General features: G+C 39.5%; 1 non-coding gene across 1 annotated transcript; it reads right to left on the bottom strand.

Moving 5' to 3' along the window:
* Positions 1–406: 406 nt before the first annotated feature.
* LOC145573338 (small nucleolar RNA R71) lies at positions 407–512 on the bottom strand. The gene has a single exon (XR_014097385.1). It is a non-coding gene; the product is annotated as a small nucleolar RNA R71 (small nucleolar RNA).
* Positions 513–13,130: the final 12,618 nt, after the last annotated feature.

Raw genomic sequence — 13,130 nt, forward strand, 5'->3', positions numbered from 1 at the left:
TAACAAGAGGAACAAGCAATAATGGGAGAAAATCCAAGGGCGGCGTTGAAAGAATTGGGGATTCCCGGTGCATATAGATTTGATAGTGGAATTGCTCCACCTACAACACCAGCGAATGACTTTGAAATAAGACCGGCAATGATCACTTTGATAGAAAGGCAACAATTTAGCGGGCCCAAGCATGAAAGCCCGCTAAATCATCTCAAGGAGTTCGAAAAATATTGCAATACTATCAAGGTGAATGGAATTTCCCAAGAATTCACTCGCCTCAAGCTTTTTCCCTTTTCACTCATAGGGCGTGCCTTGGAATGGCTAGACAAGGACGTCAAGCCGAATTCTCTAAGGAAATGGGATGAAGTGACCAAGGAGTTTCTATCCCGTTACTATCCATATAAGAAAACGGCGGAGGCTAGAGCTTTGGTTCAAGGTTTCAAGCAAAAGCCTAGTGAGAGTCTCTATGAAGCATGAGAGAGATACAAAGAGTATCAAAGAGAATGTCCTCACCATGGAATTCCTACTTACCAAATTATTCAAATTTTTCTATGGAGGCCTTAGTCCTCAAGGAAAATCATGTTTAGATGGAGGAGCCGGAGGTCCTATCATGAATAAAACGGAAGAGGAAGTGGTAGACATAATTGAAGACGTAGTGAGGTATTATAAAGATTGGCAAGATGGAGAAATAGAGTCAAGTAGCAAGAGTAGCTCTTCAGTGTACTCGGTTGATCATCTAAATGCAATAAACAATCTATCCTCACAAATGACAAACTTGGGGAAGGAGATGTCCGCTATCAAGGCGAAGTTGGAAAGTGCTACCTACCAAGTTTCAAGTTTCCCTCCCAATCTAAGGGGAGAGGTATGTCTTCTAATTCTCAACCCCCTCCCTCTTCTAGTAACATGGCTAGTGGATGCTTGTTTTGTGATGATTGTGGATCGTATCATCATGATTTTTCTAATTGCCCTCATGCATGTATGGATGTTTGTGATGATCAAGATGGAAATGTGAATGAGCATGTGAACTATGTGTTAAACAATAATGATTCTAGGTTTGAGAATCAAAGAGGTCAATGGAATAGGAATTACAACAACCATGGCCATTTTGACAAATACAACCAAGGTGGTGGTAATAGGAACCATGGGAACCAAAATTCCCGAGGTAACTATAACAACCAAGGTTATAGTAGCCAAAATCATAACCAAAATTATGGTAATCATAACCAAGGTTATGGTAACCATAATCAAGGTAGAGGTAATTGGAACAATCAAAATAGGGGAAATTTTCAAAATAACTCTCAAAGGGGTCCCCCACCTGGTTTTGCTCTAAAGACCCAAAATGATAATTCCTATGTTCAAACCTCTTCTTCTTCTCATACAACCAATTTGGAAGAAATCATTGAAAACTAAACAAAGTTGTTGAACACTTACATGGCCGTAAGTGACAAGAAACTTAATGAAATGATGACTCATAATAAGATGCTTAAAAACCAAATTTCTCAACTTGCTAATGCTTTAAAAGACCATGCTAGTCCTTCTTCTTCACCTTCCCAAGGCCTAGATCCCAAGAGACCGATCAATGCTATTGTCACAAGGAGTGGTAAGGTTCTTGAGGAGAGTTTGCCTAGGAAGAGTGAGACCAAGGAGGCCACAAAAGAGGTTTTGGTAGAAGATGAGAGAGATGGTGCATCTTTAAGTGAGGTTGAGATTGAGAAGCCTAGTGAGGTGAGAGTAGAGAAAGAAATTGTGAAACCCAAGCTTCCTTATCCACAAAAATTCATGAGACACAAGTTAGATGAACAATTTGGAAGATTTATTGACATGCTCAAGCAACTTCACCTTTCTCTACCATTTACCGAAGTTGTCACCCAAATGCCCAACAACACAAAATTCCTCAAAGACATTTTGAGAGGTAGGAGGACTTGTGATGGTGTAGAGACGGTGAACTTGACCGAGAATTGTAGTTCAATCATAATGAACAAGATGCCACCCAAGCTAAAAGATCTCGTAAACTTTTCCATCCCTTGTGCCATTTACAAAATGCAAATCGAGAATGCCTTGTGTGACCTAGGAGCTAGTGTTAGCCTTATGCCATATTCGGTGTACCAAAGACTTGAGCTAGGGGAACTTTTACCTACTAACATCACTTTGTAATTGGCCGATAGGTCAATTAAGTTTCCTAAGGGTAAGGTAGAGGATGCCCCTTTGAGGGTTGGGAAATTTGTTATTCCGGTGGACTTTGTGGTGCTTAAGATGGACGAAGATGCTAATATTCCTAGCATTCTAAGGAGACCATTCCTTGCTACTTCGGGTGCTATGATAGATGTGAAAAGTGCTAAAATTTCACTTAAAGTAGGGGATGAGGTGATAGAATTTGACTTGAATGATAGTATGAAGTATCCAAGTTCTTCTTTAGAAAATTACATGTTGATTGATTCTCTTGATCATGTTGTGTCTTCCATGCATGAGCAATTGCTCACTTCTAACGATGATTTTGAGAATGTTTTGTTGAATAAGGAAAAGATAGGTACTTCTAGCAAGGAGATGGTTTTGTATGAAGATGTGCTCAATGGAAACCTTGAGGATGTTGAAGAGCAAATGTGTATGAGCATTTCTAGCCAAGAAGCGTTGCAAGTGGCTACATCAAAGGAAGGTAAAGGTGTGCCAATGGTGGAGCTCAAACCACTTCCATCACACCTTAGGTATGAATTCTTGGGACCCAACTCCACCTATCCCGTGATTGTTAGCTCTTTTTTTGAGTGAGCGCCAAGCTCAAGAGTTGTGTGATGTTTTGAGAAAGCACCAAGGTGCTTTGGGTTATACCATTGATGACCTCAAAGATATAAGCCCTGCTTTGTGTACACATCACATAACCCTTGAGGAGGGTGATTTACCTTCTATTGAGAGGCAACGAAAGCTACACCCCCAAATGGGAGAGGTAGTGAAGAAGGAGATCACTAAACTTTTGGATGCGGGAATTATATTCCTCATCTCGAGTTCTAGGTGGATCTCTCCCGTTCATGTTGTCCCAAAGAAGGGAGGCATGACCGTTGTCGAGAATGAGAAAGGTGAGCTCATTCCACGAGGACGGTCACGGGATGGAGGATGTGTATAGACTATAGACGTCTAAACACATCCACCAAGAAAGATCACTTCCCCTTCCTTTCATTGATCAAATGCTTGAGAGACTAATGAGGCACAAGTTCTATTATTTTCTTGATGGTTATTCGGGATTTTTCCAAATCCCTATCCACCCGGAAAACCAAGAGAAAACGACCTTCACTTGTCCCTATGGAACATTTGCTTATAGGAGAATGTCGTTTGGCCTTTGTAATGCTCCCGCCACATTTCAAAGATGCATGATAAGTATATTTGGAGATATATTGGAGGAGGAAATGGAAGTGTTTATGGATGACTTCTCCGTAGGCGGTGTTTCATTTGAGGCATGTCTTGGAAACCTTGAGAAATGTTTGGCAAGGTGTGAGAAGGTGAACTTGGTTTTGAATTGGGAGAAGTGTCACTTCATGGTGGAGGAAGGCATAGTCCTTGGCCATAAGATTTCTTACAAGGGGATAGAGGTGGACAAAGCAAAAATTGAGGTTATTGAGAAGCTTCCACCTCCGGTCAATGTGAAAGGAGTGAGATCTTTCTTAGGACATGCCGGGTTTTATAGAAGATTCGTCAAGGATTTCTCGCTCATTGCAAAGCCCCTCAATGATCTTCTTCAAAAGGATGCGGAGTTTGTATTTGATGATAAGTGTTTGGAGGCATTCAATGAATTGAAGAAGGCTCTAATGTCTACTCCTATTGTTCAATCCCCAAGATGGGATTTACCTTTTGAGTTGATGTGCGATGCGAGTGATTCGGCAATTGGAGGTGTCTTGTGTCAAAGAGTGGAAAAGAAGCTACATGTGATCTATTATATGTTCAAGACTCTAAATGGTGCTCAAAGAAACTACACCACAACAGAAAAAAGAGTTTTTGGCTATTGTTCATGCTTTTGAAAAGTTCTGTTGTTATTTGTTGGGTTCTAAGACCATTGTCTTCACGGATCATGCAGCTCTCAAGTACCTTTTTGCCAAGAAAGAATCCAAGCCTAGGTTGATCCGGTGGGTGCTCGAAGTTCAAACTTTTAATATTGAGATTAGGGATAAGAGTGGAGCGAAAATTGTTGTGGCTGACCATCTCTCTCGTCTTGAAGATTCTCAAATTCATGATGATGTTTCTCCATTTGAGGATAGGATGCTTTATGACTTCTTATATGCTATTGAGGCAAAGGAGCTCCCATGGTTTGCCGACTTAGTGAACTTTCTTGCATGTGGGGAGTTTCCACCTTCCTTTTCTAAGAATCAATGAAAGAAGCTTAAGAGAGAGGCAAGACACTATGTGTGGGATGATCCCATCTGGTACAAGCGAGGATTTAATGGCTTACTTAGGCGTTGTGTTCCAAATGAAGAGTTGCCTAGTGTTTTGAAGATGTGCCACTCGGATCCGAGTGGTGGCCATATGGGTGTTTCTAAAACCGCCACCAAGATCCTTCAAAGCGGTTTATGGTGGCCACAACTCTTCAAGGATTGATGGGGTTTTGTTAAGACATGCGACCGTTGTCAACGAGTTGGGAATATCTCCAAGCGAAATAAGATGCCTCAACAACCCATTCTTGAATTGGAGGTATTTGATGTGTGGGGAATTGATTTTATGGGACCATTTCCCTCATATTTTGGAAATCAATATATTCTTGTGGCGATGGATTACGTGTCTAAATGGGTTGAGGCCTTTGCTTCCCCAACTAATGACCATAAGGTGGTAATGAAGTTGTTCAAGAAGGTCAAGGTTTGGTGTACCAAAGGCGGTGATAAGCGATAATGGTTCTCATTTTGTTCACAATGCCTTTCAAAAGATGTTGCAAAATCATGGAGCTCATCAACGATTTGGCCTTCCATATCATCCTCAAACAAGCGGCCAAGTTGAGGTTTCTAATCGTCAAATCAAGTTAATCCTTGAAAAGACGGTTGCAAGAAATAGGAAGGATTGGTCGGACAAGTGGGATAATGCTCTTTGGGCTTATAGAACGGCTTTCAAGACACCTATAGGTACCACTCCATACCGTCTAGTCTATGGCAAATCATGCCATCTCCAGTAGAGCTTGAACACCAAGCTTTGTGGGCAATCAAGAAGATAAAATTTGTTTTGGCAAGTGCGGGGGAGAAAAGGTGGTTAGATCTTCATGAGCTAGAGGAGCTTCGATTTGATGCTTATGATTGTGCTAGTATTTACAAAGCTCGTTCCAAGGAAACTCATGATAAGCTTATCGAGAAGAAAGAGTTTTGTGTTGGTGATAAAGTTCTTCTCTACAATTCAAAAATGAAGTTATTTCCGGGGAAGCTCATGTCAAGATGGAGCGGTCCTTACTTGGTTAAGGATGTCTTTCCTAGTGGTGTTGTAGAGGTTTCAATGATGGATTCTTCGTCTCCATTAAAGGTTAATGGCCATCAACTCAAGAAGTATTTCGATGGTGCTTTTGTTGGCCTTAATCACATATTGCTTCTCCGACAACCACCTTAATAGGTGGAGAACGTCGAGCTATGACGTTAAACAAGTGCTTCCCGGGAGGCAACCCGGTTTTCTAACCCTTTTCTTTTGATTTTTCAATTCTCTATATTTCTTTTATTTTTGAGAACATTTCTTATTTGTCTTTGTTTTCTTGATTTTAGGTACCATGAGATTGGATCAATGATGATTTCCAACTATTTCGGTGATTAATTCAAGGTTTCTTGAGGTTTGGTTAAACTTTGGTGAAGGAGTTTGATTGGGGATACATGCTCTTGTGTTTGGGTTTTCATGGATTTTTATTTATGATTGAGTGATTTTCGAACTATTTTTTGTGTGATTTTTAAGCACTCGATCATGATGCTCGTTAGCGCCGATGAGAGCACAAGCACGAGAGTATGTTCAAAAGCGGAATTTTTCTCCCCCTAGTCTTTGTTTGGTGCGCACCCATCTGGCCTTGTTTTGGTGCGTCTCAAGCCAAATTTCAGCCCCCAAGACCCTACCTGGTGCGCATGCACCACTTGGCTGCGCGCACGCACCAAGTAGGTCAGCAATTTCGCTTTTGTTGCGCAATTCCGAGCAAGCAAACCCAGCCCCCTGCAGTAGCTGGCGCGCACGCACCAACCTAGCTGCGCACACGCACCAGACACAGCAGCCTCGCCCCCTTTTTCGTGCCCCTCTTCTCCCAAACTCACTCTTTCCACTCCATTTTCTCTCTCCTCGACTTTCCCTTCATTGCACCACTCCCTTTTCTCTTTTCAATCCCTTCCAAACCCTTTGCAATTTCAATCAAATACACCTTTTTACTTTCATTTATTCACAAATTACATTAAACCATAATCAAATCTTTTCAAAAACAACAAAAAAATCTGAAAATTTTGACTTGAAATTCGAAATTTTGGGATCAAATTCGACTTTTTGAAGGTTTTGTTTTGGTGCTTGGAACTTGTCTTTGGGTGTTCTAATTGTTCTATATTCCTCAAATTATGCAATTTGCAAGTAATTCAAAGCTTCATTGGGGTATAATTTCTCACTTTCTAGTCATCTTCTTCCTTATTTTTGAAGCTTGAAACCCTTCGTTTTGCTTTCATGGTAGAACTCCATTGTTAGTTCTTTTTAGCTTGTTATTTTTTTTGAATGATGTTATTGGATGTTAAATTGAAGCTTTTTCATGATGAATTTGTATACCTTGCTTGAATCCTTAAATCACCATTGTTGGTCATTTTCTCTCTCATGGGTATTCTATATGATAGTTTCACTTCTTTGATAATTCAATGTTTTGGGATTAATTTGCTCATAATGATTCATGATTTGGTATCTTGTGTCCAATTTTGCCTTTACTTCATGACTAGTTTCTTCAAGCTTATGTCTCAATATTCATGGCATAGTTCATGTGTGACCATTTCTTATTTCATTTTTGAATAAATAATGTTTGTGCTTGACTTTAGAGCAATTTCTTTTGAATCTTCTTGAGCAATGATAATTGTAAATGAATTTCTCATGAATTGCTCATGAATTGCTTTGCTAGAAACATACGACATTGAATTCTCTAAGGAATTACATTGGGATTGGTTCAAGCAACTATCCAAGCGAAAGCTCAAGTCAATAAGATTCTACGATCAAACAACAACTAACCTACTTGGAATTGATGATGACGTTCGCTACCTAGGAACCTCGGTCTCTTAGAGTTCTTGGATTTGAGCGCCCCTACCTATGTTAGGGTGACGTATGAGTTTCTAGCATCCCTTGAAGTGGTCCGAGAGTCAAGTGGTGAGTCTTCAAGAACTTTGACCTTTCAACTTTTCAACAATGATCATCGGTTATCGGAGTCATAACTTTGTTCCTACTTCCGATTTCCTTGGGCCGTCGATGAAGACCATCTTGTCTATCCGGCCAATGGTAAAATTACTAGCAACCATGGATATGATGAACTCAAGTGGTGGTGGCGTATCTCCGATGAAAGGAAATATGAGCCTCAAACTTCCAAGTCCGCATCGATCGTTCATCCGGCTATGAGATACTTTAATCGTATTCTCACCTATGCCCTATGTTCTAAAGACTCTTTGGGAGCTATTTCCCGTGAGGAACTTTGTTGGCTATGGATTGCCGACCAAGAGTCGCATGAGATCGAGCTTGTAGATTTCACTCAACATTTGATCAACCGATTTCTAGATATCTGAGATGGTGTTTCGCTTTCGGGGAGCATCCAAATTGTAGGCATGATCTCTATCCTCGCACTTTTCCTTAATGACTCTTATAAAGATTTGCTATGCGAACTCCCTCCGATAGTCGACCCTTGGGAGAGGACACCTTCTCATTTCCTCAATGTCTATGCCCTTGTAAACCAAAAATTCCTTGATCGTACCAAGAAGCATAATATTTTCATATGGAAGGTGTCCCAAGTGAAGATTGGTTCTTGATTCCGAGTAAGGAGGCTACAAACCGTATGACAAAGACGGATTCTTTGACTTGGAGACCTCAAAGATGCAACATCGACCCCTCTCTTTGGAAGAAGACTAATCATACAAGAACCGCCTCCAATGATGCTCTCCCAACGGACTTCCAAGCTTTACCCCCGGTTGAACGGGGAGGTACTCCTATTCCTCCTTCTACTTCTTCTTCTACACTTGATTTATCTACTATTCATGCCAAGTTAGATTCCATCACTAATGTCTTGTTTTCCATGCCTTTGGGGCGGGATTCGTCTTTTGGCTATGATTTCCATGCTAATCAATTGTATGACTACCATGGGAGGTGAACCTTAGTTGAACTACCCATACCTCCCGGTCCAACAAGGACTTATCCCTCAATGGGAACCCTTTGACCCTACCGTGGGTCCTAAACCTTGTTACCCCTATTGGGAGGGTCCTCATAGCCCTCCTAGTGCTATCATGGGCACCACCCCGGCCACTTACGACTATAAGCGGCCCGGTGGATGCGATTATACAAATGATCCCGCAAACCCTATGCCTTTCCCGAACCCCGAGACTTTTGGTAGGTAGGGATTATCGGGAGAGCTGGTTTTGGATGATTGGTCTTATTTCTTCGCGATAGACCGTGCTAGGAGGGAGGGGAGGTTAAAGGGGAAAGCTCCTATAGAGGCGAGTGAGATGGCTAGCTCGGTTCATGTTTTAGAGATCGGTGGGGGAGTTCTCACTCTACCCCTTACCATAGTGCGGAGTGAGACTATTGTGCCTACCCCCATTTTCTTATGTGCTTTATATAATATTCCCTTTTGCCTATATGTTATTAGGTTTAGAGTTTGGGGGGTAGTTCATTTTGAGCTTGGGGGTGATTTATGTTGTTTGTGTGCTTCACTGTTTCCCTCCTCACTTTTGTAGTTCACTCTTGGTCTCTTTTGCTTTTGGTATTGATCTCTGTGTATCTCTTGCTTCTCTGGTGATGATGATGATGTACTTCTGCTAATTTCTCAGTCCAGTTCTTGGTATTGTTGTTTGTTTTGCTGATCGCTGTCTGTTATGTATCTCCACTTCTTTATGATTATGCTTCCTGATGATGATTGTTTGATATCTTGTTTCCTGACTCTGCTTCTATCTGATGATTCTGTTTCTTGATTTCATTTCTTGACCCTTTTCCTAATGCTATCATATATTGCTTTTTCATTATTTGCATACATTTTCTCTTTTATATTTTTCTTTTCTTTTATACCGAAGTTACTAACAATTTTCTTTGTATATAGTCCATTCCTTTCTCACTTTGCTTCGTCGCTTATGCTTTTGATATTGATGCTTCATTAAGGTGCTCTTTCACTTTGTTTGATGTAGCATAGCTTCGACGCATGGTGAGATCCTTCTAATCTTCTTCTCTTTATTTTTCTTTTCTTGGTAGCTTAGTTTAGGTTTAGATTAGGTGAAGTTGAACAGTTCGAGGATGTTTGCTTTTTAACACCTTAGTGTGTTTGGGAACATTGGCGTTGTGGTCGAATGTTCACTTGTTTGTCGATTGGGACTTATGCGTTTGCATTACTTCCTTGTTGCATTTCTATTTCTCCTTTGCTTTTCTATTTTTCATTTTATATCTTTTTCCTCATTTTCTATTTTCTTATGGTTTTCCTTTTCCTTTTTGTTTCCTTTTTCTCTTTTCTTCTACTTTCCTTTTTGTATTTTGTTTTCATATGTTTTGATTTTAAACTTTTCTTTCCTTTAAAAAAAAAACAAAAAAAGAGGTTTTGTAAATAAAAATAACATGTTTTTGAGGCATTGCTTTTCTTTCTTAATGATTTTGCTTTTTCTTTGGACTTAGTACCACTTGGACTTGCACATTGGCTATCATTCTTCCTAAGAACAATGGTTTGCACGGTTTGAGAGTATCTTTGGTTGATTCTAGGATAGAACATGCTAAGGTAGTCGTTTAAGAACTATTGGGACCTTGAAGCCGGATTCTTTTGTTTTTGAAAAATCGCAATCGTTCCCCTTTGGTGAATTTGAAGCTTTTAGTGAGTTTTTGCTATAACCATGTGAGGTTTCATTGTTTTCAAGCCATCTACAATTACTTGCATGAGCGACATGGATCCTTGACTATTGCGGACCTAATCTTGAATCTTGAATCTTGACTCATAATTCTCAAACATGACACTGAACCATCTAGGGAGGACAAAGGCATCTTTTCGGGGTGGTAATTTTTCTTTTTTAGGATAATCTTCATAATTTTTAGTTCTTGGGATTACATTTGCCTACTTGCTAACCATTTGAGCCTTTTCCCTCCTTTTCAAGCCACATCTGTAGAACTTTGAGCCTTTTGTTTCTTTTTGTTCCATTTTTGGTTTTTGTGAAGCAAATAATCATGTTCTTGGAGATTGTGGTATATGAGTTTGGATATTGGTTCTTATTTGTAAGCAAGCTTGTGTTTTGTATATCTTGTGAATAATGGCAATTGAATAAATGAAAAAGCCGTCCATAGTTAAAAGAGGCGAGGACAATGAATAAAGTGAAAAATGAAAAATTGAAAAAAAATGAGAAAAAGCAAAGCAAATTCAAAAAGCTTTGGCAAAAATTGATAAAAAAAAGTGAAAAATGAAAAAGTTCAAAAACATTTTGATGTAAATGCTTCTTCCTATCTTACGCATTGAGGACAATGCTTTGTTCAAGCTTGGGGGGAAGCGTATTACGCTTTTTGTATATATGATTGTTGTTATAGCTTTGAATAAGCTTGGGGGTATTAGTTTGTTTTTGTTTGGTGACTACTTTGTTTTGCTGTTGAGATTTGGCCAATCTTTGCTTCACAACTTAGGTGTACCACCAAATTCTAAATTTTAAGCCTACCCTCAACCTTTTGCCTTTATGTTACAACCTTTGGGAAAGCCCTTTTGATCTAGTGGTTGAGTCATATACCGAGGGAAGGCATTATGAGTTAAAGCCTAAGGAGAGGGGATGCAAAGTCAAGATGTCGAGAAAACCTCAAATCTATTGTTTTTCCGGTTCCTTCGAAGAACAATAGAGATGCTTGCTAAACGAAGATTTGAGGCCAATTGGGAAAATGTGCTAAAATTGTTCTTAGATGAAAGTGAATTGCGTTTTGGTAGTTCTCTATACTTAGCATGTCCTACGTTTCAATCAACCCTCGATATCTTAGAACGTGCTTACCTTTGTTGTTTTAGAAGGTTTGATATCCTCTCGTGTTTTGACCATGTGCAAAAGTCCATTGTATAAGTACCTCTTTTCCTTTTAAGTTTTAACTTTTTCTTTTCTCTTTTTATGCTTTGCCTCCTTTTACTTAAGAGTTATGGGATAATCGCTATAAAAATACGTTAGTGTATATTCTTCTATTCTCTAGTCTTTCCCATTTCTTGCTTGCCTAAATAAGGTCATCATTTTTCTTTAAGCTTGATTTTGTTTTGCTCGAGGACGAGTAAAAATTTAGCTTGGGGGAATTTGATGAGTGTCATTTTGGCACTCTTAGGCTAGGTTTTCTTTGCAGTTTTATGCTCGTTTTTAGTCTTCTATGTCGTGGTTATGCATAATAATGCTTGTTTTGCATGTTTGTGCGTAAGTTTAGAGAAATGTATGTTTTTGATGGTTTTCTTTCTATTTCATTCATTTCTCGGTTATCTTTTCTCGCTTCTTCGTTTCTTTGACTTGTTTTATAGGTGTGTTGAGTTTCCTGAGGTTTAATTATCAAGAATGAAGCTCGAGCGCGTTCAAGGAAGTTGATGGAGCTAAGTTCGGGAAACCAAGAATGCAATTCAAGTTAGCTCCGCGAGCACGAAAACCTTTGGAAGTAATGCTTTGGCTCGAAGTGTTCAAATGCTTGGAAGATAAAGGAGCTTCCCTTCTCACGAGCATCGCCTCGAGTGCACCAATGATGGGGATGCTCGGGAGCGCGGAGATCGATCGAACAAGCGAACGAGGCAAGCCACGAGCACCAAGCAGGGGTGCGCGCGCGCAGCATAGGTGGTGCGTGCGCACAGACCCACCTGTGCGCGGGCGCGGCCTGGTGGTGCGCACGCACCAGGCGCACAGCTCTCCTTTGCTCGATTTTCTATTTATATTCTTAGAATTTTTCTTTTTAGGGGGGACAACTTATTTTGTACTTGAAACTTATTTTCCAGAAATAGTAGAGAGAGAAGCTTAAGATTACTTGATTGTACTTGAATTTGATCTTTGATTTCAACTTGATCTTGGATTTCTTCTTCAAATCAATGAAAGTTTGTGAGATTTCTCTCCTTTGAATTTACTTTTATTAAAATTTCCTTTAATTCTTGAATGTTTGATTTGAATTTCATTCTTTGCTTTAGAGTTTATTGAGTGATTGAATTTCTTCTTGATTAAACTTAAAATGAATATGATTGTGATTGAATTTTGTTTTGTTTCTCAATTTCACCATGATTAGTAAGTAGATTAGTTGCTAGGGAGAAGGGAAAGCATGCTTGATTGATGATTTTTGCTAGTTGATGATCATTGGTTTATTGAATTGTTGCAATGAAATTGGTTGACATAGTTGTGCATGTGATTAATTAGACTAGGAGTGATCAACCTATAAGATTAATCTAGATTGAATTGCAAATTCCAATGACTTGAACCCTCGATTTTAGAATTTCTTTAATTGATTGAATTCGATTGTGATTTTTCCTAGTTAACCATTCATAGTGAACCCTAGCTTTGTTTGTAGGGGATAGCTCTTGAATTCCATTGATTGCAACTATTGTTTGTCCTTTACAATGTTTAAATTGATTTAGTAATCCTTCAATTAGAATAATCATTGAGCTTGCATGTGGAACCTATATCCCTAGTGTTTAGTATATTGAATTTCTCGATTTATCTAGCTTTCTCGATACCTTAGTTACAACCCTATCTTTCTACAATCTTCGAAGTAGCTTGACCTAGGTTATAGCTTGCACCTACTCATTCCTTTGGGTTTGACCCTTGACTTGCCATATACTCGTATTAGGTTGGTCAAGTGTTTATAAATTTTGTTTGGCTTTAGGAAAGGGTAGAAAACGACCTGCTTTCCCTTCGTCAATGGTTCAAGTTCCAAGAGGAACGTTAACTTTGACGGGTCTTTATGGCGCCCGTCTGAATTCCCGTCTTTAATAACGGAACGGTTGTTAACCGTTTATCTTATAGGTCAAA

Source organism: Chenopodium album, chromosome 12, assembly GCF_948465745.1.
Source record: "Chenopodium album chromosome 12, dcCheAlbu1.1, whole genome shotgun sequence".
NCBI classification, from domain to species: Eukaryota; Viridiplantae; Streptophyta; class Magnoliopsida; order Caryophyllales; family Amaranthaceae; genus Chenopodium; species Chenopodium album.